Here is a 25309-nt window from a genome sequence, read left to right on the forward strand (position 1 = left end):
AATAAAAGGCAGAGGAAGGAGGAATTCTTCCCATTTGCTGGCTGCCTGCCTGCTTGCTTAAGCTAGGACATCTCATCTTCTCAGACCCTCGGACTGAGATCTGTACCATCAGCTCCACTAGTTCTCACACCTTCAGACTCTGACTGAGTTACACCACTGATTTCCTAGCTCGCAAATGGCAGACTGTGGGACTTCTTAGCCTCCATAATCATGTGAGCCAATTCCTCCTAATAACTCTCCCTTTATATATATGACAAGGTTTATTATAAGAATTTCTTTTGCTTACTGTCACTGTGAAATTCTTGAGGGAATAATCTAACTTTGCTATACATGTGTATATAGGTAATATTAATAGTGGATATCATTTGCTTGTGGGATTTTATTCTATTTAATACACAAACATTTTTATATGATGACTTACTATATATCAGGCACTATTCTAAGTATTTACAAATATTAATTCATTTAATCCTCTTACCTCTATATGGTAGGGATTCTTATTATCCTCAATTTAAAAGATAAGTCTTACGAGTGGTTTTCATCTTTATACATATCTGTATTTTCTGATTTTAACCAATGAATATTTACAGATACATACATATGTACACACAAAAATAAATAAAATGGTGCACAGAAAATACTAAGCCCCTTTTTGGCAGAAGAATATGGAAGGGTAAAGGAAATAAAGGAAATATGTAAAAACAGCATTTTTACTTTTTAAATAGAATCAGTTTATATCCTGTCAGATTCTTTAATCTAATTAAGTTTTGTTTCTTACTTCAACTGGCTGTCTTTCTTGTTCATCCTGCTACTAACTCATACAGTGTTTTTAGGGGGAAGGAGATTGGATATGTAAAGGGCTGGGGCAGGGGTGTTTGTTTATTTTGCAGTATAATGCAACCTTTTCTTTTTATTATACTTTAAGTTCTAGGGTACATGTGCACAAAGCAAAATTGTCCATCAATAACATTTTTTAAGCACCTACTATATCAGGCACAAAGTTGAGGCACTTAAGGAGTACTGAATAAGGTAGATACTAAGACTTAAAGTATCCTGCCCACAATGAGTTCACATTCTGGTTGAAGAGCTACATTCTAGAACAGAGCACTAAGAAGGCAGAAATAAAATATGGATTTAATAATAGAACATTTAGCTTTTGTCTTTTTATTCGTACAATAGCATAAAATCAAGGATAGGATTCTTTACATTACCTAACGCAGTAACTTAAAGTTTACAAAATGCTTTCCCATGTATTAATTTGTTTAGTCCTCACAACAACATATAAAGAGAGAATTATTTCTAATGATAAAGACTGTTTAACATAGTATGAACCAAAGCTTGAATAGTTTGAATGACATCTTGAGATCACAGTGATAAAGGGTACAATGATGAAAAAAAGCTAAGTGAGTGAAAATTATGTTAATTCAGCAAACATTTAACAGAAATTTATTGAATGCAGGCAGGTCTGACATAGTTATAATTTACATCAATGAACTATATAGTTTGTATTCCTGCTGGCTTTGTAACATTATTCTGCTTTTATGATAGACAGTTGTATACATACATGAATACATTATATAATATATATAAAAAGTAGACATACATTTATTATGTGTATGTGTGTGTATATTTATATATCTTCCCTTGTTATCTTCCCTTGATATCCCCTTGATATTCCCTTGATATCCCCTGGTTATCTTCCCTTGTTCCCTGAAAATCGCTGTTATTCTGTTCTTTTTCAGGGTGCACTGATTTCATATTGTTCAAACACACGTGTTTTACAATCCATTTGTACAATAGTGGTCCTGAGGTGATGTACATTTTCAGTTTATGAAGATAATGTGATTAAGAGATTAAAGACAGGCATAGGAAATTATAAGAGTATTGATTGGAGAAGTGATAAATGTCCATGAAATCTTCACAATTTATGTTCAGAGACTGCAGTAAAGACAGGCATAAGAAATTATAAAAGTATTAATTTTGGGAACTGATAAATGTCCATGAAATCTTCACAATTTATGTTCTTCTGCCTCGGCTCCAGCCGGTCCCTCCGTTCAGGGTCCCTGACTTCCCACAACATAGATGTCCTTTAAGAGTTCATCAAGAAAGTAAAAAGAGGGATCAGTTTTACAATGGAGAACTACTGACTTAACATGTTATAACATAATGATTGTCAACCCAAAGTAGTAATCTGTTAAGGTCATTTTATTTGGTGTAGAAAAAATAATCATTTATACCTTTCTTCATGCTTTAAATTTAGATGAAGCATACTTTGGGTGCTTTTAATTTATGTTAATCTAGTGCCTTTCAAAACCTAAATGCGCCTGCTCCTTTATGTAACTGGGTGGTGAATTTACAACTCTCTTCATGGATTCAGGCTCTCCAGAGTTACTGAACAACTGCATGCATGCTATCTAGACCTCAGACAATTTCACAATCAAGAGTTACCTATAATTAATTTTGTATAATCATTATAATATTAGCAAATTAGGTACTTTATATAAGGCATTGGGGAAAATAAACAGGTGAGGAAACAAAACATTAAGAGAACAAAAAAGAAACTATGGCTGGTTCCAGACAAGTTGGGTATGCACACTCCACTTTATTTTCTCTACTAATTACAATTTTAAAACTCTAGACAAAATTCAAAAAGCAACTAATAGAAGACCTTACAAGAGAAAGAAAATAAAGTGGACTGGATAGGAACTTCAAGAGAAAAACCCCTGGGAGTGAGTGGGAGTGAGAGCCCTGTTTTTTTTTTTTTTTTGAATCAGAATTTCACTCTTGTTGCCCAGGCCTGGAGTACAGTGGCATGATCTCGGCTCACCATGACCTCCGCCTCCTGGTTTCAGGCAATTTTCCTGCCTTAGCCTCCTGAGTAGCTGGGATTACAGGCATGTGCCACCATGGCTGGCTAATTTTGTATTTTTAGAAGAGACGGGGTTTCTCCATGTTGGTCAGGCTGGTCTCGAACTCCTGACCTCATGTGATCTGCCCACCTTGGCGTCCCATGGCTTGGACTCCCAAAGTACTGTGATTACAGGTGTGAGCCACTGTGGCTGGCCCCTGCGGTTTTTTGTTTTGCCCTCTCTATACTCCAACATGGGCACTAAAGAAACCCACAACCGAGAAACATCAACAGACCCATATTAAAAAAAAAAAAAAAAAAAGAAGTCCCAAGGAAAGCCTGCTGTCTCTAGCTAAAGGACCAGAAAAAGGACAGCCAACAGAACAAAAACATTTTGATTATACTTGCCTGCTCCAGGAAAATAGCATGAAAAGAGATAGACTCCTTCCCCTCCCCACGGAGCACTGCAGCTACCCAGATTGTGAGCAGAGCTCTGTCCACCAACCACAGCCTGAAAAACAAAGCAGCACCCTCTCCATACCTGTGGGGATTGTGGTAAGAGCCCTTTTATACTTGCCCTGCAATAGTGAGAGAGGCCCCTGTTCCCAGATGCAGGCTCTCAGCAGAAACTATATTACATCCTTGCCTTTCAGTAATGAGATAGTACCCCTTCGCCCCTACCCTGCACCTGACTCAACTGGGTGCTGCAGCCAACAGATTGTGGATAGACCCTCTCCTCCATCCCCATGATGCAATATTGAGCCAGAATACCATATCCTCTCAATTAGAGAGCTGAAGGAGGATTACTGAGAGGGTTAGAGGGAAGAATTTTTATAATCTGCATATGAAGTCCTGGACAGATCCCTGAACAGACAATGCATGAAGCTGACCAAAATCAAAACAGCAAATGCTTTAAGAACTCAGCAGTGGTATAGAATAACTCCCGGATTTTAGATTGACTTTGGGATAACACATAAGTGGGGCAGACCAGAAGTATGTTGGAAAGGCTTTGAGAACTAAACTGACATTTGAACTGCAGCCCACAAAAATAAGCTAAGAAATGTATATGCAACCTAACAGGAAGTAAAAAAATAGGAAGAAGGGGGTCATAAAATAATATGTAAAAGGTACAGGATACCATTTAAAACTACTTGTCATATTGAGAACTAGGAAAATTTCAAGTCCAATGAAAAAATACAATTAACATATGCCAACACTAAGATGATATAGATGATGATTAATTCCAAATATTTTAAAGCAGTTATCATTAAAAGGCTATCACTTTAGAACTAAAAAATGCAATAACCAAAACAAAAACAACAGTAGATGAGCTCAATAGCAGAACAAGATGAAATAGGAAATAAACTATAAACTTGAAACCTGAGTAATACCAATTTTAAAATCTGATGAACAGAAAAAACAAATTAACAAATGAACCATCTTGGATACTGTGTCAGTACAAAGGAAGGCAGGGAGAGGGGGAGTAAAATATCTAACATATGTGTCCTCAGAGTCCCAGAAAAAAAGAAGAGTACAAAACTAAAAAAAAAATTTTAAGAAATATGAGCAAAAGCTTCACAAATTGGGGGAAAGTCATAAACATACAGATTCAAGAAACTGAGTGAACCAATATCAGGCCAAACCAAAAGAAATTCAGGCTGAGACACATCATAATCAAATTTCTGAAAACTGAAGACAAAAAAAAAAAATCTTGAAAGCAGCTAGAAAGAAATGATGCCTAACATAGGAGTAATAATAGTTTGACTAGAAGAACAATAGCAGATCTTTTTGAATGATAGCAGATTTCTCATCAAAACCCGTAAAGACTGGAAGTAAATGGTTACATTTTTGAAATGGTGTAACAAAAGTACTGTAAATTCAAAATCTTAAATCTAGCAAAAATATCCTTCAAGAGTTAAGGTGAAATGCAAAGCATTCTCAGATGAAGGAAATCTAACAACATTTGTCACCACAGGCTTACTCTAAAAGAATGAATAAAGGCAGTTTTAGAAACAGATAGATAGGAAATAATAGGAGTATCACTAGAACCAGGGAGGCAAAGGTTGCAATGAGCCGAGATCATCCCATTGCACTCTAGCCTGGGCAACAAGAGCAAAACTCCATCTCAAAAAAAAAAAAAAAAAGAAACAAAGATGTCTACATGCTACTTACAGTAGTAAGATTTTGAAAGACTGTGATAAGTCACACACACACAAACACACACACATATTCCTAGAAAACTATGAAAAGAGATGTGCCAAAAACAGTATAGATAAAATAAAATGAAATATTAGAATATTAAAATATGCTGCAGTAACCCCCAAAAGAACAGGAAAAAAGGAACCAAAAAAAGAAAAACAGTGAGAACAGGTGGAACACAGCCCAAAATATCATTATAATGGCAGTGAATTGAGCTTTTTTTTTATTTTAATATGCTTGTTGGCTGCATGTATGTCTTCTTTTGAGAAGTGTCTGTTCATCTTCTCTGCCCACTTTTTAATGGGCTTGCCTGTTTTTCTCTTGTAAATTTGGTTAAGTTACTTGTAGATGTTGGATATTAGATCTTTGTCAGATGCATAGTTCACAAATATTTTCTCCCATTCTGTAGTTGTCTGTTTACTCTGTTGATAGTTTCTTTTGCTGTGCAGAAACTGTTAAGTTTAATTAGATCCCATTTGTCAATTTTTGCTTTTGTTGCAATTCCTTTGGTGTCTTTGCCATGAAATCTTTGCCTGTTCCGATGTCCAGGATAGTATTGCCTCGGTTTTCTTCCAGGGTTTTTATAATTTTGGGTTTTATATTTAAGTCTTTAATCCATCTTGAGTTGATTGTTGTATACAGTGTAAGGAAGGGGTAAGGAAGGGGTCCTGCTTCAATCTTCTGCTTATGGCTAGCCAGTTAACCCAGCATCATTTATTGCATAGAGATTCTTTTCCATATTGCTTATTTTTGTACGTTTTGTTGAAGATCAGGTGGCTGTAGATGTGCAGCCTTATTTCTGGGCTCACTATTCTGTTTCATTGGTCTATGTGCTAGTTTTTGTACCAGTACCGTGCTGTTTGGTCACTGTAGCCTTGTAGTATAGTTCAAAGTCAGGTAATGTGATGCCACTGGCTTTTTTCTCTTCACCTAGGATTGCCTTGGCTATTTGGCCTCTTTTTTGGTTCCATGTGAATTTTAAAATAGATTGTTCTAGTTCTGTGAAGAATGTCATTAGTAGTTTGATAAAAATAGCACTGAATCTAGATTGCTTTGGGTAGTATGGGCATTTTAATGATACTGATTCTTCCTATCCATGAACATTGGATGTTTTTACACTTGTTTTTGTCTTCTCTGATTTTGTTGAGCAGTGTCTTGTAATTCTCCTTGTAGAGACCTTTTACCTTCCTGGTTAGCTGTATTCTTAGGTATTTTATTCTTTTTGTGGCTGCTCTGAATTAAACTGTTCTTGACTTGGCTCTCAGCTTGGACATTGTTGGTGTATAAAAATACTGTTGACTTTTGTATGTTGATTTGGTGTCCTAAAACTTTACTGAAGTTGTTTGCTAGATCTGAGCTTTTGTGTAGAGACTATGGGGTTTTCTAGGTGTGGAATAATATAGTTGGCAAATGGAGATAGTTTGACCTCATCTTCTTCTATTTATATGCATTTTATTTTTTTCTCTTGCCAGATTTCTGTAGCTAGGACTTGCAGTACTGTGTTCAATAGGAGTAGTGAGAGAGGGCATCCTTGTCTTGTGTCAGTTTTCAAGGGGAATGCTTCCAGCTTTTGCTCATTCAGTATAATGTTGGCTGTGGGTTTGTCATAGATGACTCTTATTATTTTGAGGTGTGTTCCTTCATTTCCTAGTAGAGTTTTTAACATGAAAGAATGTTGAATTTTATCAAAAGCCTTTTCTACCTCTATTGAGATAATCATGTGTTTTTTTGTCTTCAGTTCAGCTTATGTGATGAATCATATTTATTGATTTTCTTTTTTGAGGCGGAGTCTTGCTCTTTCGCCCAGGCTGGAGTGAGGTGGTGTGATCTCGGCTCACTGCAGCCTCCGCCACCCGGGTTCAAGCGATTCTCCTGCCTCAGCCTCCTGAGTAGCTGGGCTTACAGGCACCTGCCACCATGCCCAGCTAATTTTTGTATTTTTGGTAGAGACGGGTTTTTACTATGTTGGCCAGGCTGGTCTGGAATTCCTGACCTCAGGTGACCTGCCCGCCTTGGCCTCCCAAAGTGCTGGGATTGTAGGCATGAGCCACTGCGCCTGGCCATATTTATTGATTTTTTTTTTTTTTTTGGGATGGAGTCTCGCTCTGTAGCCCAGGCTGGAGTGGCGCAATCTTGGCTCACTGCAAGGTCCGCCTCCTGGGTTCACGCCATTCTCCTGCCTCAGCCTCCCGAGTAGCTGGGACTACAGGCACCCGCCACCACGCCGGGCTAATTTTTTGTATTTTTAGTAGAGATGGGGTTTCACTATGTTAACCAGGATGATCTCTATCTCCTGACCCTGTGATCTGCCCACCTTGGCCCCCCAAAGTGCTGGGATTACAGGTATGAGCCTCCGCGCCAGGCGTTTTTTTTTTTGAGATGGAGTCTTGCTGTGTCACCCAGGCTGGAGTGCAGTGGTGCGATCTCGGCTCACTGCAACCTCCATCTCCTGAGTTCAAGCAATTCTCCTGCCTCAGCCTCCTGAGTAGCCGGGACTACAGGCACGTGCTACCATGCCCGGCTATTTTTTTTTTTTTTTGTATTTTTTTGTATTTTTAGTATAGATGGGTTTTCACCATGTTGGCCAGGCTGGTCTCAAACTCTTGACCTCAGATGATCCACCTGCCTCGATTTCCCAAAGTGCTGGGATTACAGGTGTGAGCCACCATGCCCATCCTGATTTTTATGTGTTGAACCAAACTTGCATCCTGGGGATGAAGCCTACTTGATCATGGTGGATTAGCTTTTTGTTGTGCTGCTGGATTCAGTTTGCAAGTATTTTGCTGATTTTTATATCATGTTCATCAACAATTTTGGCCTGAAGTTTTCTTCTTTTTCTCTTGTCTCTTCCAGGTTTTGGTATCAAGATGATGCTGGCCTCACAAAATGAATTGGGAGGTGTCTTCCCCCCTCAGTTATTTCATATAGTTTCTGTAGGAATGGTACTACGTCTTTGGACATCTAGTAGAATTTCACTGTGAATCCATCAGGTCCTGGGCATTTTTTGATTTTCAGGCTATTTATTACTGACTCAATTTTGGAGCTGATTATTGGTCCACTCGGGGAATCAGTTTCTTCCTGGCTCTGTCTTGGAAGGGTGTATGTGTCCAGGAATTTATCCATCTCTTCTAAGTTATTTTGTTTGTGTGCGTAGAGGTGTTTGTAGTAGTTTCTGATGGTTGTTCCTATTTCTGTGGCATCAGTAGTAACATTCCCTTCATCATTTCTAATTGTTTTTATTTGGGTGTTCTCTTTTCTTTATTAGTCTAGTTAGTGGCCTATTAATTTTTTCAAAAAATCAACTGCTGGATTTGTTGATCTTTTGAATAATTTTTGAATAATTTTTGTCTGAAATGAGGATTGTCAACCCTGCTTTTTTTTTCTGTTTTTCATTTGCTTGGTAGATTTTTCTTCATCCCTTTATTCTGAGCCTATGAGTGTCATTATGTGTGAGATGGGTCTCTTGAAGACACCATACCATTGGGTCTTTTTTATCCAGCTTGCTACTCTTTGCTGTTTAAGTGGGGCATTTAGCCCATTTACATTCAAGGTTAGTATTGCTATATGTGGATTTGATCCTGTCATTGTGCTGTTGGCTGATTATTATGTTGGCCTGCTTGTATGGTTATTATGTTGGCTTGTTTGTGTGTTATTATGTTGTTTGTTTGTGTGGCTTGTTTTACAGTAACAGTGGTCTTTGTGTTTATGTTTGTTTTTGTATTAGGTGGTAGTGGTCTTTCTTTTCTATATTAGTGCTTCTTTCAAGATGTCTTGTGAGGCAGGTTTGGTGGTAAGGAAGTTTCTTAACATTTTCTTATCTGAAAAGACAGAGGCTTTCAGTTGTCCCTGGAGGCTCTGTCCAGGGAGTTGCTGAGTTGGTACTGACTGGATCCATAGCTCTGGTGGGGTGTGGTTGGAGGCCCAGGCCTGGATGACCCACCCAGTGAGGAGATATGGGAATGGGCACCCACATAACACTCTGGCCACTTTTCCATGGGGCTGCTTCAGTATGCTTGGTGCCCTTTCTAGTCCTTAGTCACCTCGGATCTTCCAGAACCTGGAGGTGTCACCAGTGAAGGCTGTGAAACAGCGAAGGTAACAGCCTGTTCCTCCCTCTGGGAGTTTTGTCACAGGGAGGTACTGACCTCTTATTGTCCCAAAGACACCTGCAGGAAGTGGCTGGAGACCCCAGTTAGGAGGTCCTGCCCAGTGAGGAGGAGCAGGATCAGCACCTGCTTAAGAAAGAAGTTTGGCCACATTTTGGCGGAGCAGCTGAGCTCTGCTGGGGTTCCACCTCAGCCCCCAGTCATGTCACGCACTCTGAAGCCTAAAGGCTGGAATGGCTAAGTTGTCCAAACAGCAAAGATGGCAGCCGACCCCTTCCTCTAGGAGCACTGTACTAGGGGGAATTTAGATCTCTTTTGGCTGGAGAGCTTGGGCAGGGGGTAGTTGGAGGCCTTAGTTGGGAGATCTTGCCCAGTGAGGAGAAACAGGATCAGGTTCTCCCTTAAAGCAGCAGTCTGGCCTCATTTTGGTAGGGCAGCTGTGCTGTGCTGGTGGATCCCTTCTACTCCAGGTCAGCTCACACTCTCCAAAGTGTAAAGGCTGGAACGGCTAAGATGCCTTAACAGCAAAGATGGTGGTATGCCCCACTGCCTGGGAGCTCCTTCTTAGGTAGGTGCAATGCTGCTACTGGTAGCTGGCTGGAATTTCAAGCCAGTGGGTTTTATCTTGTGAGGTGCTGTGGAAGTGGGGCCTGTGGGCTGTTGCTGCTCAGTGCCCTGGAGTCAGTCTCTTTCCTAGGGGTGTGCACAGAAGTCTAACCCCCAGTTTGCTGGAACTGCAGCTACTTTTGTCAGAAACTGTAAGTATCTATCACTCTGGGGTGTCCATGCATGCCAGAGCAGCTGCTCTGCCGAGACTCCATGTAGCTCTTTTTGTCAGACTGAAGGCCCTGGTTGAGTGGGTTCACAAGGAGATCTCCTAACTGAGGGTTGTATAGATCTGTGGGAGAAACATGGTTTCTCAGGGTCACTCATTCACTCACTGCTTCTTTGTGCAGGGGAGAATCCCCTGGGTCTGTGTTGCTCCCAGGTGGGCCGTTGTCCTGTCTTGCTTTTCTTCATTCTCTTTGGGTCAGGTTGTTTTCCTGATTAATTTCAGTGCAAGTACCTGGATGTGATTGTCGAAGTTGTTGCTATTTATTTGGCCCTTCCTTTCCTTTCCTTGAGAGCCATGCACACTAGCTGCTTCTAGTTGGCAATCTTGGCGACTCCCTTGCTTTTTTTCTATAACCACCCCCACCTCCCCCCACACACACACCAATCTGCGTTTTGGGGAGGCACAGCCTTCAAGAAAAATGAAAGTTTGCTCTTTAAAGAACAAAAGGAATGTTTGGCTCACATAAGGAAAGTTCTCACCCAAGTTCTCAATCAGATCTATTTATGCAAACGAAGGATTCAAGCTTGTTTAGTTCTGATTGGCCAAGATAGTTGAGCCCTTGATTGGGTGACTTCCTAAGACCCAAACTAGAAGGCTCTGTGAGATGTTTCTTCTAAAGGGCTAGTGGTGGGTCATTTCTTGCCAGTTTTTCTTGGCTTTGGTCACAGGAACTGTTCTGGCTTATGGGCATAAAGTAGGATGTTTATCCAGATTTGCCTTTTCTATGAACAAAAGGCAAGTAAACACTCTTCTTTCACTCCACCATGGCCACTTTGTTCTGTAGTCTCAATTCTGGTATTTCTTCTATTAGTCACGGTGAGTCCATCTAGTCTGGAGTGCTTGGAGTCTCATTTACAGTTTAATTTCACACTAATGTGTTAAGAATTTTTGCATCTGTGTTCATTAAGGATATGAGTAACTTTCTTTTCTTGAATTTACTTTTTCTAGTTTTGTTATCAGAGTAATAATGCTGGCTTCACAAACTGATTTGGAATGTGTTCTATTTTTTGAAAATCAATGTGATTTTTATGAAAGATAAGTACTTGTGAAAGACAAGTATTACTTATTTTTTAAAATGTTTTATAGAATTCACCATTGAAGCCATGTGGGCCTGGAGTTTTTTGTGGGAAGGTTTTTTGTTTTGTTTTAACTTTTCATTTTGAAATAATTTTAAATTTTTAGAAGAGTTGCAAAGATGGTTCAGAGAGTTCCTGTATCTTGTTCACCTAGGTTTCTGCAGTCAACAATTTACACAATTACACTGTATTTATCAAAACAAAGAAAACAGCATTGGTACAATACTATTAAATAACTGTAGGATTTATTCAAATCTTACCATATATTTTACTGACTTTCTTTTCCAGGATTCAATCTAGGATAAGTGCATTTAATTGTCATGTCTCCTTAGTCTCTTCCAATTTGTGACAGTTACTCAGTCTTTCCTTATTTTCATGATTTTGATACTTGTGAGGAATACTAGTGAAAGTTGTGAAAACAGAAAAAGAGTGTTCCCTAATTTCAATTTTTGTAGACGTTCCTCAGTTTGGGTTTGTTTTGATTTTTCCCCTGATTCAACTGGGGTTTTGAAGTTTTTGGAAGAATACCACAGTGGTATCACATCATATTAGGGGGTTAATTTTGATCGTATAGTTAGAGTTGTGTCTCTCAGCTTTTCCACTGTAAAGTTATAATTGTTTCTTTTTTATTTTCTATTGGTTGCAAGTGGGTCACTAATTTCAGTCCCTATTTGAGGGGAGAGGAATTAAGCTCCACCACTTGAAGAAAGGGTATAAAATAATTTTTAGACATCAAAACCACAGTAATTAATAAATATTTGGCGGGAGATACTTGAGGCTATGCAAATATTGGTTCTCCTTTAAGCTTTGATTTCTAATGTTAGCATATATCAGTGGATCTTACCTGAAACAGTTACTACTGTGATGCTCTAATGATGACTTTCTATTTTCTTCATACCTTTCATGTTTCTTATTTGGCACTCTTCTGTAAGGGAAATATGCGCCGTCTTCTCTAATTATTTATTTATTTATCTATATCAGTATGGATTAATGGATATTTATTTTTTGAGGGAGCATTATAATCCATATGGGTTTTTGTTCGTCCTCAAATAGTTCCAGCTTTGGCCATTGGGAACTCTTTCAGGTTGATTTTGTGTCTTTTGACATACTCCATGTTTTTATGTTTTTGAACAATTTCTCATTTTCTGGCATTACAAGACAATCTAGGTTAACTTTGTATTTTTTTCTGTCTACCTGGAAAATTAGCCATTTCTCAAAATATCTTTGATTGGAGGATGGTATTTAGAAACAAAGATCTTTGTACCAGATGGGCTCACTGCAATTGGGATGTCACTGTTTCTAGGCTCTCTCAGCAAACAAAATGAGGAAATACTTGTATATATAAACTTGTGTAGACACACATATCTATATTTATTTCTCGACCTCTATTTATTTATTCATCTATCATCTATCTTTAAAATATGTAAATTTGTGTGATTTTGTACTGATATGTCTGTCTAAATTTAGCACTGCTGGCAGGGTTCATTCTAGCCTCCTCTCTTTGTTTATTTGTATTCTGTGGCAGTTACTTGCTCATGCTTAACCCCAGTATAAATGTAGAATAGTTTCACAAATGCTAACTTGTATAGTATGGAAACAAACTTACCAGAGTACAATGCTTATGTATTGTTATTTTTTGTCTTTGGTATTACAGTTATCTAGTTAAAATATCCTTTCCTAATGTTCTTTAGGACACCTCTTTTATTCCTGACTCTCTTGTAACTGACTAGGTTATATTGTACCTTTTAAATACAATTTGATCAATTTGTCACACTTTGTATTCCTTCCAGGGATTTAAAAAAAAAAAGTTTGCAAACATTAACATTTAATGTTTGTGATGCATAATTCCATGGGTTTTGACAAACATGTAATTATCCAGCAACACTATAGAATAGTTTCAACACTCTAAAAATTTCCTTGTGTGACTTTTGTAGTTAATACTTCCCTCTTTCATTGACCAGTTAGCCACTACTCTGTTTTCTTTATCTATAGTTTTGCCTTTCCCAGAATGTCATATAAATTGAATCAAACCTTATGTAGCTTTTTAGTTCTCAATTGTTCCTCTTAGCAAAATACATTTGATATTTAGTCATGCTGTTCATATCAGTAGTTTATTTCTTTTTATTGCTGAGTAGTATTCCCTTGTATGGATTTAACCATAGTTTGTTTATTCATTCACCTCTTAACATCTTGGTTATTTTCAGTTTTCTGAGACTATGAATAAAGCTGCTAGAAACATTGATGTATAGGTTTTTGTGTGAACATAAGTTTTCATTCTATTTGACTACATACCTAGAAAGTGGGATTGCTAGGTCTTTTGCCTTTTTATATAAACTTTGAGTCATTGTTGATATGCACAAAATAACTTGATGAGATTTTGGTTGGGATTGCCATGTTTCTATAGATCAAATCATAAGAACTGACATCTTAAAAAATGTTGAGTCTTTCTATTCATGAACATGACATACTTCCCTATTTATTTAAATTTTCTTATATTTATTTCGTCTGAGTTTTGTAGTTTTCCTTTTATAGATTTGGTATATATTTGTTTGGTTTATGTATGATTCAATTTTTAAAATAGACGTAGACCTCTCCTTTTGTAAGCATTGGTACATTGTTTCTTTCAAGGAAATGGTCCATTTCATCAAAATTATCAAATTTGGGATAGTTGTTCTTACTTTTTTTTAAATCTTTTTAATGTCATGTGATCAGACGTGATGGACTGTCTTTCATTTTTTATATTAGTAATTTGTATCTTTTCATTTTTCCTTGATTAGCCTAGCTAGGAATTTATCAATTTATTGGTCTTTTCAAAGAGGTGGCTTTTGGTATTATTGATTTTGTCTGTTGATGCCCGGTTTTCAAGTTCATTGATTTTTAACTTTTATTATTTATTTTTCTCTGCTTAGATTTTATTTTCTTTTTCTAGTTTACTAAGGTAGAAGCTTTATTAATTGTAGATATGTCTTACAATATATGCATTAAAATGCTAGAAATTTTCATCTAAGCACTGCTTTAGCTGCATCTCACAAGTTTTGATAGGTTGTATTTTCACTTTCATTTAGTTAAGCATATTTTTAATCTATTTTGAGACTTGACTCACATATTTTTAGAAGCGTATGGTTTAATTTCCAGATATTTTGAGATTTTTCACTATAGTTTTGCTGTTAATTTCTAATTTAGTTCCTCTGTGAACTCAGAGCATATTTTGAATGATTTGTATTCTTTTAAATTTATTAAAGGGTGTTTCATGGCCTAGAATGTGGTCTGTCTTGGTGTATGTTCCCTGGGTGCTTGAGAAGAATGTGTATTATGCTGTTGTTGGATGAAGCATTATATAATGTTCATTAGATCAATTTTATTTATGCTGTTCATTTCAACTACATCTTCACTGATTTTCTGCCAACTGTATACGTCAATTATTGATAGCTGTGTAAAGAGCATCTGTAACAGTGGATTAATCTCTTCATGGTTGCAGATGTATCAATTTTTGCCTCCTGTATTTTGACACTTTGTTGTTATGCAAACACACATTTAGGATTGGTATGTTTTCTTGGAGGAATTCATCCTTTTATTATTATGAAATACTTTGATTTTTCTCTGATAATTTTCCTTGCTCTAAAGTTGGCTTTGTTTGAAATTAATATGGATACTCTAGCTTTTGTTTATATTTAAAGCGGGTTTCTTGTAGAGACAATACATTGCTTGGTGTTATTTATTTATTCAATTTCTTATTGATACATAATAGATATACAAGTTTTAGAGGTGTATGTAATGATTTAATACATTAACATATTTTGTAAGATTAAATCAGTGTCATTGGGATGCTCATCACCTTAAATATTTGTCTTTTCTTTATGTGAGAAACATTTGAGTTATTCTTTTCTATTTTGAAATATACAATAGATTATTGTAAACTATTATTACTGTACTGATCTATCAAACACTAGGTCATATTTCTTGTCTAACTGTGTATATGTACCTATCAATCAACCTCTCTTAATTCCCCAATCTCGTGATGCTATAGCTTGGGTATTGTTTGTTTGTCCCTACCAAATTTCATGTTAAAACTTGGTCCCTAGTATGGTAGTGTTGGGAAGTAGAGCCTAATGTGAGGTGTTTAGGTCATGGAGGTGTATCCCTCATAAGTAGATTAATGCCATTCTTGCGGGTGGAGGGTAAGTGAATTCTCATCTTGTTCGTTCTCATGAGTGTTGGTTGTTAAAAAGAGCCTGGCATCTCCTCCCCTTTTTCTTGTGTCCTCTCTTTCCATGTGATCTCTGCATGGCACCCCTTCACCTTCCACTATGAGTGGAAGCAACTTGAGGCCCTCATCTGATGCAGATGCTGTTGCCATGCTTTTTAGAAAGTCTGCAGAATTATAAGCCAAATAAACGTGTGTTCTTTATAAATTACCCAGCCTAACATGTTCTTTTATAGCAACACAAATGGACTAAGACATTGTGTCTTTTTGTTTGCATCCATTCTGATAGTCTCTGCTTTTTAATTGGCATATTTAGACCATTCACGTTTAAGGTGACTATTTTAAGTTGAATTCATGGTTACTGTGTTTGTAACTGTGTTGCATTTATTGTACTTGTTTTATTTCTTATTTTGTCTTCTAATTTTTCTCTCTTCTTTTGCTTTATTTTAGCATTTTATACAATTCTATTTTCTCTTTTAGCATATCAATTGTACTTCCTTTTAAAATTTTATTTTGGTTGTTGCTTAAGAGATTGAAGTGTTTATTTACAATGAATCCAAGTCCATTTTAAAATCGCACTGTACAACTTCACAAATGATGTAAACCTGGTAACAGATTATTCACAATTCCTCTCTTCTGTACCTTATAACATGACTGTAATTTATTTCACTTATCCATAAAATATTATCACAGAATACAGTATTGCTACAGTTCCATATTTGACAAACTGATAGATTAAGAATAAGAAAAATAAAAGGTTTTATTTTACCCTTATTTTTTCCTTCCCTAATGCTATTCCTTTTATTAAATGTACATCAGAATTTCTGACCTATGTAATTTTCTTGTCTCTGAAGGAAATGAAAAACTTCTTTTTAATATTCCTTGCAAGGCAGATCTGTTGACAAATTTTTATAATTTTTGTTTGTTTGAGAAAATATTTCTTTCTGTTTCACTTTTGAAGGATAATTTGACTGAGTGTAGTCTGTAGACCTATAGGTTGGTTGGTTTCTTTATTCAACACTTTAGATATTTCATTCTACCTTTTTCTTTTTTTTATGAACAGAAGTCTGATGTAATTCTTATACTGTTTCTCTGTAGATAAGGTGTTTGCTTTTTTTCTTTCAAAATGTCATCTTTGTCTTTCATTTTCTGCAGTTTGAATAGTATATTCTTATTTGAAACATTTTTTTGATATTCATCCTGTTTGGTGTTCTCTGAGCTTCCTGGATTCGTGGTTTGGTGTTTGTCATTAATTTTAGAAAATTTTCAGTTGTTATTACTTAAAATATTTCCTTTGTTCCTTTCTTCTCCATCTGCTATTCCCATTACACATACATTATAGTTTTTATAATTGTCCCTCAGATTTTGAATATGCTGTTCCATCTTTTTCACTCTTTTGTGTTTTTGTTTTTCAGTTTTAGAAGTTTTTATTGACATATTTTCAAGCTCATTGATTGTTTTTTTGGCCAAGTCTACTGCTCTGTTGATGAGTCTGTCAAAGGCATTCTTTATTTCTTTTATATTATTTTTTATTTTTAGCATTTCCTTTTTGATTCACTCATAGAGTTTCCCTCTCTTTTCTCATAGTACCGGTGTATTCTTGCATGTTGTCTACGTTTTACATTGGAACTCTTAGTATATTAACCACAGCTATTTTTCTCAGTCTAGCAATTCCAAATTTTCTGCCATATTTGATTTATGCTTTCTTTGTCTCTTCAGACTTTTTTCTTGCCACTTAGAATGCCTTATAATTTGTTATTGAAAGCTGGAGAAGGGTTATTCAGTAAAAGGAGCTTAGGTAGTTAGGTCTTAAGTATGACATTTTATGTTTATCTGGAGAAGAGTTAGACTGTGTTTACTGTTTATTGTAGCTGTGGTGTCAGATGCTAAAATTTTTTCTATTGTCCTTGTGTTTATTTTTTTTTATTTTTTGCTGTTTTGTTTTTCTGTACTGACTCCTTACTAAATAGTTTCTGAGGATTGCAGTTGTTTTAGTTGTTTCACCTGTTATTATATAAGAACTCTACTGATTTGGTGGTAAGTGTAGAGGGAGGAGAGGCATCTGATAGTTCTGTCATTAGGCCTCAGTCTGTCAATGAGCTTGAGGTGAGTTTCCTCTCCCTACATTGAAGGCTAGAGAGGACTGGAATTTGGTATTTTCCATTTTCTACATTGAAGGCTAGAGGAGGATGAAATTGGGTATTTACCTTCCTCAGGCCCGTTAAGCTTTGGCAAAACACCATCTTTATAAAACAGTTTCCCTTGAGAGAAGACCTTGTTAAAATACAGAGCTTCAAGTGCATTTCAAAATGGTTACTTTCCTTCTCCCTCTATTAGATACATGAGAGGATTTTTCTCTGATTTTCACCGAGAGAACCTGGTAGAGCTTCTAGAGATAACACTTATGCAAGTGTATTGGCACCCGTAAGACTGAGAAACTAAGATTTGGAATTTGAAACTTAGAAGTAGTCTACCCTGAGCCTCTGGCAATTAATTATAAAGTGTTTGTGGATATACTGGTTCCACCTGCAGACCTCTGCTCCTGGGCATTTGGTTCTGGTAAGCTGTGCAACTTTGTATTTGTCTGTTTGTTTAGTTTTTGTGGCAGCAGTTTGTGAGGTCACATTAATTTCTTGATGACGCTAACAAGAGTTGTTGATTTTCAGTTCAGCTTTTTTTCTCATTTTGAGGATGGGAGTGATAATTTCCAAGATCTTTATATGTCATATTGGAAACTAGAATCTCATCAGCTTCTTGGAATGGACGAATGTAGGAGTTCACTGTTAATAATGTTAGCATATTGTCGGAGAAATAGGTGATGTAATTAGTTTCTAATATTACCAATTTTTAATTCATTATCTCAACGTTTTAATTTTGGTGAGATACTTTGTAATGTGATTTTATCTAAAATATTGGCAAAAGGAGAAGAATAATTTTATACTTTTAATTGTATTTAAAGACATTTTAAATATTTATTTAAAACATAAATATAAAATATAAATATTTTAAATATTTATACATATTTTGTTTGGGAGGATGATGCAAATGTTATACATTTCATATATAGATGTTTTTACAAAACCCAGTTTTAATAATTTAGATTTTTATGCCTATGTTTTCTAGTAAAGATTTTGAAATTGGAAACTGATTTTTAGATAATTATCAACATGTTTATGATAAAAACTTGTCACTGATTAAGAGCAACATGATTTCTTGCAGATTCTCACCCAGGAGTTCTTTAACAAGTAAATGAGCCCATTTACATATTTATTTCAGTATTTCTTGTTTTTAGCATACTATTATTTGGTGAAGGGTCATTTTAATTGTTCTTCATTTTAATGAGCTCATATGGTAATCTTTCTTTGCCATTATCTTTTTATCTATTTGTGAATGTTTTGTTCTAAAAAGAGATTTTTATCTTTTTCTCAAAGAAATACAAGTTTTCTGAATAGAGTTCAGTGTCACTATAGTTTGCTTGTGTTTGAATGTTTATATGACATTTGGTGTTAAAATAATCTTTTAAATATTAAATCCATTTTGTGACTGTATTTAAATACTAAATGATGTGGCTTTCATTCTTGCAAATAAGATATTACACTCTGAATTTTATAAAGAGAATACAGGATATAATTTTATTGTTAATATAGAAATAGATACCAATTACATTTGTTATTGTGACACATATGTCTAAGAATATGCCTTTCATTTATTACTATATCATTAAAAAATGAACACAGTGTAAAAGTGAATCAACTTGATCTAAAGAGAATTTAATTTACAGTGTTAGGTATAGCCTTGTAATGAAAGTCTAGGATTTTGCTGACCAGTTTTCATGACTAATTCTTAGTTTCCCTCTGAGAGGGTAAAAACTAATAAACTTATCATGTAGTCATAAGTTTACCTCTTAGGATAAGTTCTAGGAAATTGTGAGAAGCCAAATTTCAGAGGCCTTTATTATGCTTGTGCATGATTTTTCTCTGCCTTATAAATATCCAGTCTTATTTCATTTTGATACTCAGTGATCTATATTGGGCCAGTCTCCCTTAATTTCCCGAATATTGTGAAACCAGTACACACTAATAGGTCGGTAGAAGGAATAATTTAATTTTAATAAAGGAATATTAAAAAAATGAATAATATTAATTTCATACACGTCCGTGTGAAGAGACCACCAAACAGGCTTTCTGTGAGCAATAAAGCTGTTTATTTCACCTGGGTGCAGGTGGGCTGAGTCTGAAAAGAGAGTCAGTGAAGGGAGATACGGGTGGGGCCGTTTTATAAGATTTGGGTAGGTAAAGGAAAATTACAGTCAAAGGGGGGTTGTTCTCTGGTGGGCAGGTGTGGGGGTCACAAAGTGCTCAGCAGGGGAGCTTTTGAGCCAGGATGAGCCAGGAGAAGGAATTTCACAAGATAATGTCATCAGTTAAGGCAGGAACAGGCCATTTTCACTTCTTTTGTGGTGGAATATCATCAGTTAAGGCAGGAACTGGCCATCTGGATGTGTATGAGCAGGCCACAGGGGATATGATGGCTTAACTTGGGCTCAGAGGCCTGAGAATTAATCCCAAGAATGACTCACTAAATGTGTGCCACATGAGGTAGAAGTTTTTTTTAGTTAGGTGTACCTAATTTTTCGTATCATATGCATCATGAATTAACTGTCTCCTTTTTTTTCTTCAACTTTTATTTTAAGTTCAGGGGTACATGTGCCAGATGTTCAGGTTTGTTACATAGGCAAATGTGTGCCATGGTGTTTTGCTGCACACATCATCCCACAACCTATGTATTAAGCCCAGCATCCGTTAGCTGTTCCTCCTGATGTTCTACCTCTCTCCGCACCCAGCTCCGACAGGCCTCAGTGTTTGTTGTTTCCCCCATGTGTCCATGTGTTCTCATCATTCAGCTCCAACTTATAAGTGAGAACATATGGTATTTAGTTTTCTCTTCCTGTGTTAGTTTGCTGAGGATAATGCCTTTCAGCTTTATCCATGTCCCTGCAAAGGACATGATCTTGGGCTGAGACAATGGGGTTTTCTAGATATAGGATTATGTCATCTGCAAACAGAGATAATTTGACTTCCTCTCTTCCTATTTGAATAGCATTTATTTTTTTCTCTTGGCTGATTGCCCTGGCCAGAACTTCCAATACTATGTTGAGTAGGAGTGGTAGGAGAAAGCATCCTTGTCTTGTGCTCATTTTCAAGAAGAATGTTTCCAGCTTTTGCCCATTCAGTATGATACTGGCTATGGCTTTTTCATGTATGGCTCTTATTACTTTGAGGTATGTTTTTTCCATACCTAGTTGAGAATTTTTAACATGAAGGAATTTTGAATTTTATTGAAGGCCTGTTCTGCATCTAATGAGACAAATTATGCATTTTTTGTCTTCAGTCCTGTTTATGTGAAGAGTTACATTTATTTATTTTTGTACATTGAACCAATCTTTTATTGTGGGAATGAAGCCTACTTTATCATGGTGGATATGCTTTTTTATGTGCTGCTGGATTCGGTTTGCCAGTATTTTGCATTTATGTTTGACAGTTTTTGCATCAATGTTCATCAAGGACATTGCCTGAAGTTTTTTGTTGTTGTTGTATCTGTGCCAGGTTTTGGTATCAATGTGATATTTTTGCATCGATGTTCATCAAGGACATTGGCCTGAGGTTTTTTATGTTGTTGTATCTGTGCCAGGTTTTGGTATCAGTATGATGTTGGCCTCATAGAATGAGTTAGAGGGGAGACCCTCCTTTTCAATTTTTTGGAATAGTTTCAGTAGAATGGTACCAGCTTTTATTTGTACCTCTGGTAGAATTCAGTCGTGAATCCATCTTGTCCTGGGCTTTTTTGGGTTGGTAGGCTATTTATTACTGCCTGAATTTCAGAACTTATTATTGGCCTATTAACAGATTCAGTTTCTTCCTGGTTCAGCCTTTGATAGGTGTATGTGTCCAGACATTATTTGTTTCTTATATATTTTCTAGTTTATGTGCATAGAGGTGTTTATAGTATTGTCTGATGGTCGTTTATATTTCTGTGGGGTCAGTGGTGATATCCTTCTTATTTCTGATTGTGTTTATTTGATTCTTCTTTCTTTTCTTTTTTATTAGTCTTACCTAGTGGTATATTATATTAATTTTTTTTTTCAAAAACCAGCTGCTGGTTTCATTGATTTTTTTTTGAATTTTTTTTTTTTTTAATTTTTGTATCACCTTCAGTTCAGTTTTGATCTTGGTTACTTCTTGTTTTCTGTTAGCTGTGGGGCTTGCTCTTGGTTTGCCAGTTGTTTTAGGTGTGATGTTAGGTTGTTGAGATCTTTCTAGCTTTTTGATGTGGGCATTTAATGCTATAAATTTCCCTCCTGACACTGCTTTAGCTGCGTCCCAGAGCTTTGGGTACATTGTCTCTTTGTTCTCATTAGTTTCAAAGAACTTTCTTATTTTTCCCTAATTTCATTATTTACACAGGAGTCATTCAGGAGCAGGTTGTTCAATTTCAATGTAGTTGTGTGTTCTTCAGTGATTTTCTTAATCTTGAGTTCTGATTTGATTGTGCTGTAGTCTGAGAGAATGTTTGTTATTATTTCAGTTCTTTTATATATGCTGAGGAGTGTTTTACTTCAGATTATGTGATAAATTTTAGTTAATAAAATTTTAGTTAGATAAAATTAAGTGCCATGTGGTGATGAGAAGAATGTATATTCTGTTCTTTCCTTGGTGGAGTTCTGTAGGTATCTATCAGGTCCATTTGATTCAGAGCTGAGTTCAGGTCCTGAATATCCTTGGTAATTTTCTGTCTCGATGATCTGTCTCATATTGACAGTGGGGTGTTAAAGTCTCCCACTATTATTGTTTGGGAATTTTAAGTCGTTTTGTCTCTAAGAACTTGCTTTATGAATCTGAGTGCTCCTGTATTAGGTGCACATATATTTAGGAGAATTAGCTCTTGTTGAATTGAACCCTTTATCATTCCATAATAACTTTCATTGTCTTTTTTGATCTTTGTTGGTTTAAAGTCTGTTTTGTCAGAAATACTGGAATTGCAACCCCTGTGTTTTCTGTTTTAAATTTGTTTGGTAAATTTTCCTCCATCCTTTTATTTTGAGCCTATGTGTGTCTTTGCATGTGAGATGGGTCTCTTGAAGACAGCATACCAGTGGGTCTTGGCTTTTTATCCAGCTTGCAATTTTGTGTCTTTTAATTGGGGCATTTAGCCCATTTATATTTAAGTTTAGTATTGTTATTTGTGAATTTGATTCTGTCATCATGATGCTAGCTGGTTATTTCGCATACTTGTTTATGTGGTTGCTTCATAATGTCACTGATCTGTGTACTTCAGTGTGTTTTTGTAGTGGGTAGTAATTGTTTTTCCTTTCCATATTTAGTGCTTTGTTCAGGAGCTCTTGCAAGGCAGGCATGGTGGTGGAAATTCCCTAAGCATTTGATTGTCTGAAAAGGATCCTTTTTCTCCTTCACTTATGATGTTTAGTTTGGGCGAATATGCAGTTCTGGGTTGGAATTTCTTTTCTTTAAGAATGTTGAATATTGGCCCCTAATCTCTTCTGGCTTTTAGGGTTTTTGCTGAGAGGTCCCCTGTTAGTTTGATGGGCTGCATTTTGTAGGTGACCTGGCCTTTCTATCTGACTGCCTTTAACATTTTTTTCTTTCATTTGTATATTTCAGAATCTGATTATTATGTGTCTTGGGGTTGATCTTCTAATGGAGTATCTTACTGGGGTTCTCTGTATTTCCTGGATTTGAATGTTGGCCTGTCTTTCTCTGTTGGGGAAGTTCTCCTGGATGATATACTTAAGTATGTTTTGCAACTTGGTTCCATTCTCCCCATCTCTTTCAGGTACCCTAATGAGTCTTAGGTTCTGTCTTTTTAAATAATTTCATATTTTTTGGAGGTTTTGTTCGTGCCTTTTCATTCTTTTTTTTTTTTTCTTTCTGTTCTTGTATGCCTGTCTTACGTCAGAAAGACAGTCTTCAAGCTCTGAGATTCTTTTCTCTGCTTGGTCTATAGTTCTCATGTTGTGTTTTTCAGCTCCATCAGGTTGGTTATATTCCTCTCTAAACTGGCTATTCTGGCTATCAGCTCCTGTATTGTTTTATCATGAGTCTTAGCTTCTTTGCATTGGGTTACCACATGCTCCTTTATCTCAGCAAAGTTTGTTATTACCCACCTTCTGAAGCCTACTTTTGTCACTTCAGCCATCTCAGCCTCAGCCCAGTTTGTGCCCTTACTGGAGAGGTGTTGTGGTCATTTGAAGGAGAAGAGCTGTTCTGGCTTTTTGAGTTTTTAGCGTTTTTGTGTTGATTCTTTCTTACCTTTATGGGCTTACCTACCTTTGGTCTTTGGGGTTGGTGACCTTTGATTTGGGTTTTTATGGGGTCTTTTTAATTGACGTTGTTGCTGTTTTCTGTTTGTTTTTCTTTTAATAGTGATGGCACTGTTTTGTGGGGCTGCTGTGGTTTGCAAGGGCCCCCTTCAGACCCTAGTTGCTTTCGTTTTTCTCCTTCCCAGAGTTATCACCAGTGAAAGCTGTGAACCAGCAAAGATGGCAGCCTTCCCCTTTTTCTGGAGGCTTCTTTTCAGTGGGGCACTGACCTGTTGCTGGCCCAAATATGCCTGTAGGAGGTGACTGGAGACTCCTGCTGGGAGGTCTCACCCAGTCAGGAGGAACAGGATCAGGGATCTGCCTAAAGAAGCAATCAGGTGGCCGTTTGGTAGAGCAGGTGTGCTGCATTCAGGGGTCTCTTCTTTGTCTGGACTGTTTGTATTCTCCAAAGCTGGAATGGCTGAGTCTACTGAACTGCAGAGATAGAGAACCCCTGGGAGCTTCGTCCCTGAGAAAGATCAAAGCTCTGTCCGGAGAATCCTTGCTGGAGTGGGTGAAGCCCTCACAGGGAGGTCTTGCTAAGTGAGGAGGAATGAATTGGGTTCCACTTAAAGAAGCAGTCTGGCTATGATCCATCAAGGCAGCTATGCTGCTCTGTGGGGGACCCCTCCTCATCCAAACTGCCTGTATTCTTCAAAGTTGGCAGGCTGAAATGACTGAGTCTACTGAACCACAGAGATGGTGGTCACCCATTCCCCTGGGAACTCAGTCCTGACTCAGGCCGACTCCAGCCTGCTACTACCAGCTGGCTGGAATTCCAAGCCAGTGGGTCCCAACTTGTGAGGCACCATGTAAGTGGGGCCCACAGAATGATGCCACTTTGCTCCCTGGACTCAGTGCCCTTCCTAGGGGCATTCACAGATGGATCTCCTGCCTTGATGCAGATTCTGGGGCCAGAGTATGCAAAACTCCTGGGTCTCTGTGTGTGTCTAAGCAGCCACTCTGCCGAAACTTCACATAGCTCAGTGTATTGGACCCAGGACCCTGGTGATGTGGGTTCACGAGGATATCTCCTGATCCATGGGTTGCAAGGATCTGTGGGAGAAGCGTGGTTTCCTGGGCAGGTCACACAATCACTGACAGCTTCCCTTTGCTCCGCGCTGCTCCCAGGTGGGCTATCGCCCTACCCTGCTTCTCTTTGTTCTCTGAGGGTCAAGTTGTTTGCTTAGTCAGTTTCAACGTGAGAACTCAGATATTTCAGTTGAAGGTGCTGAACTGACTTGCTCCTTTCATTCCTCTCCTTGAGTGCTGTGGAATGCAGCTGCTTTCAATTGGCTGTCTTAGCTTTCCACAAGTGTCTACTTCTAAATCAGTTTCTGACCGTGAATTTTTAGATTTTTGTAATATAAAAATATCTTCTCATCTCAGAGAATTAGAAAGTAGTTTTTTCTATATGCTATTTTAGATAAGACTTTATTGAACTCAGCAGAACTAGAAGTAAAGCACTGACTTTATTATTATAGTTGTTTCTATACTATTTATTTAAATTCATTTTCAGTCTGGAATAGTTGTTTGCATAATTAACTTATTCTAATTTAATATACCTAGTTATTTTAATAGCTATTTTAAGAGAGTTTGGATACCTGCCCTCCCCCACCTCCCATTCCTTTCTCTGCTCCTTTAGGCATAAAGAAATTCATTTG

At 37.0% G+C, this 25309-nt stretch overlaps 1 protein-coding gene across 39 annotated transcripts in view; it reads left to right on the forward strand.

Annotated features, from left to right (window-relative positions):
* Positions 1-25309, forward strand: part of RIMS2 (regulating synaptic membrane exocytosis 2) — a 752291-nt gene that overhangs the window by 129761 nt on the left and 597221 nt on the right. The window lies entirely within an intron of this gene.

Source organism: Gorilla gorilla, chromosome 7 (assembly GCF_029281585.2).
Source record: "Gorilla gorilla gorilla isolate KB3781 chromosome 7, NHGRI_mGorGor1-v2.1_pri, whole genome shotgun sequence".
Taxonomy (NCBI): domain Eukaryota; kingdom Metazoa; phylum Chordata; class Mammalia; order Primates; family Hominidae; genus Gorilla; species Gorilla gorilla.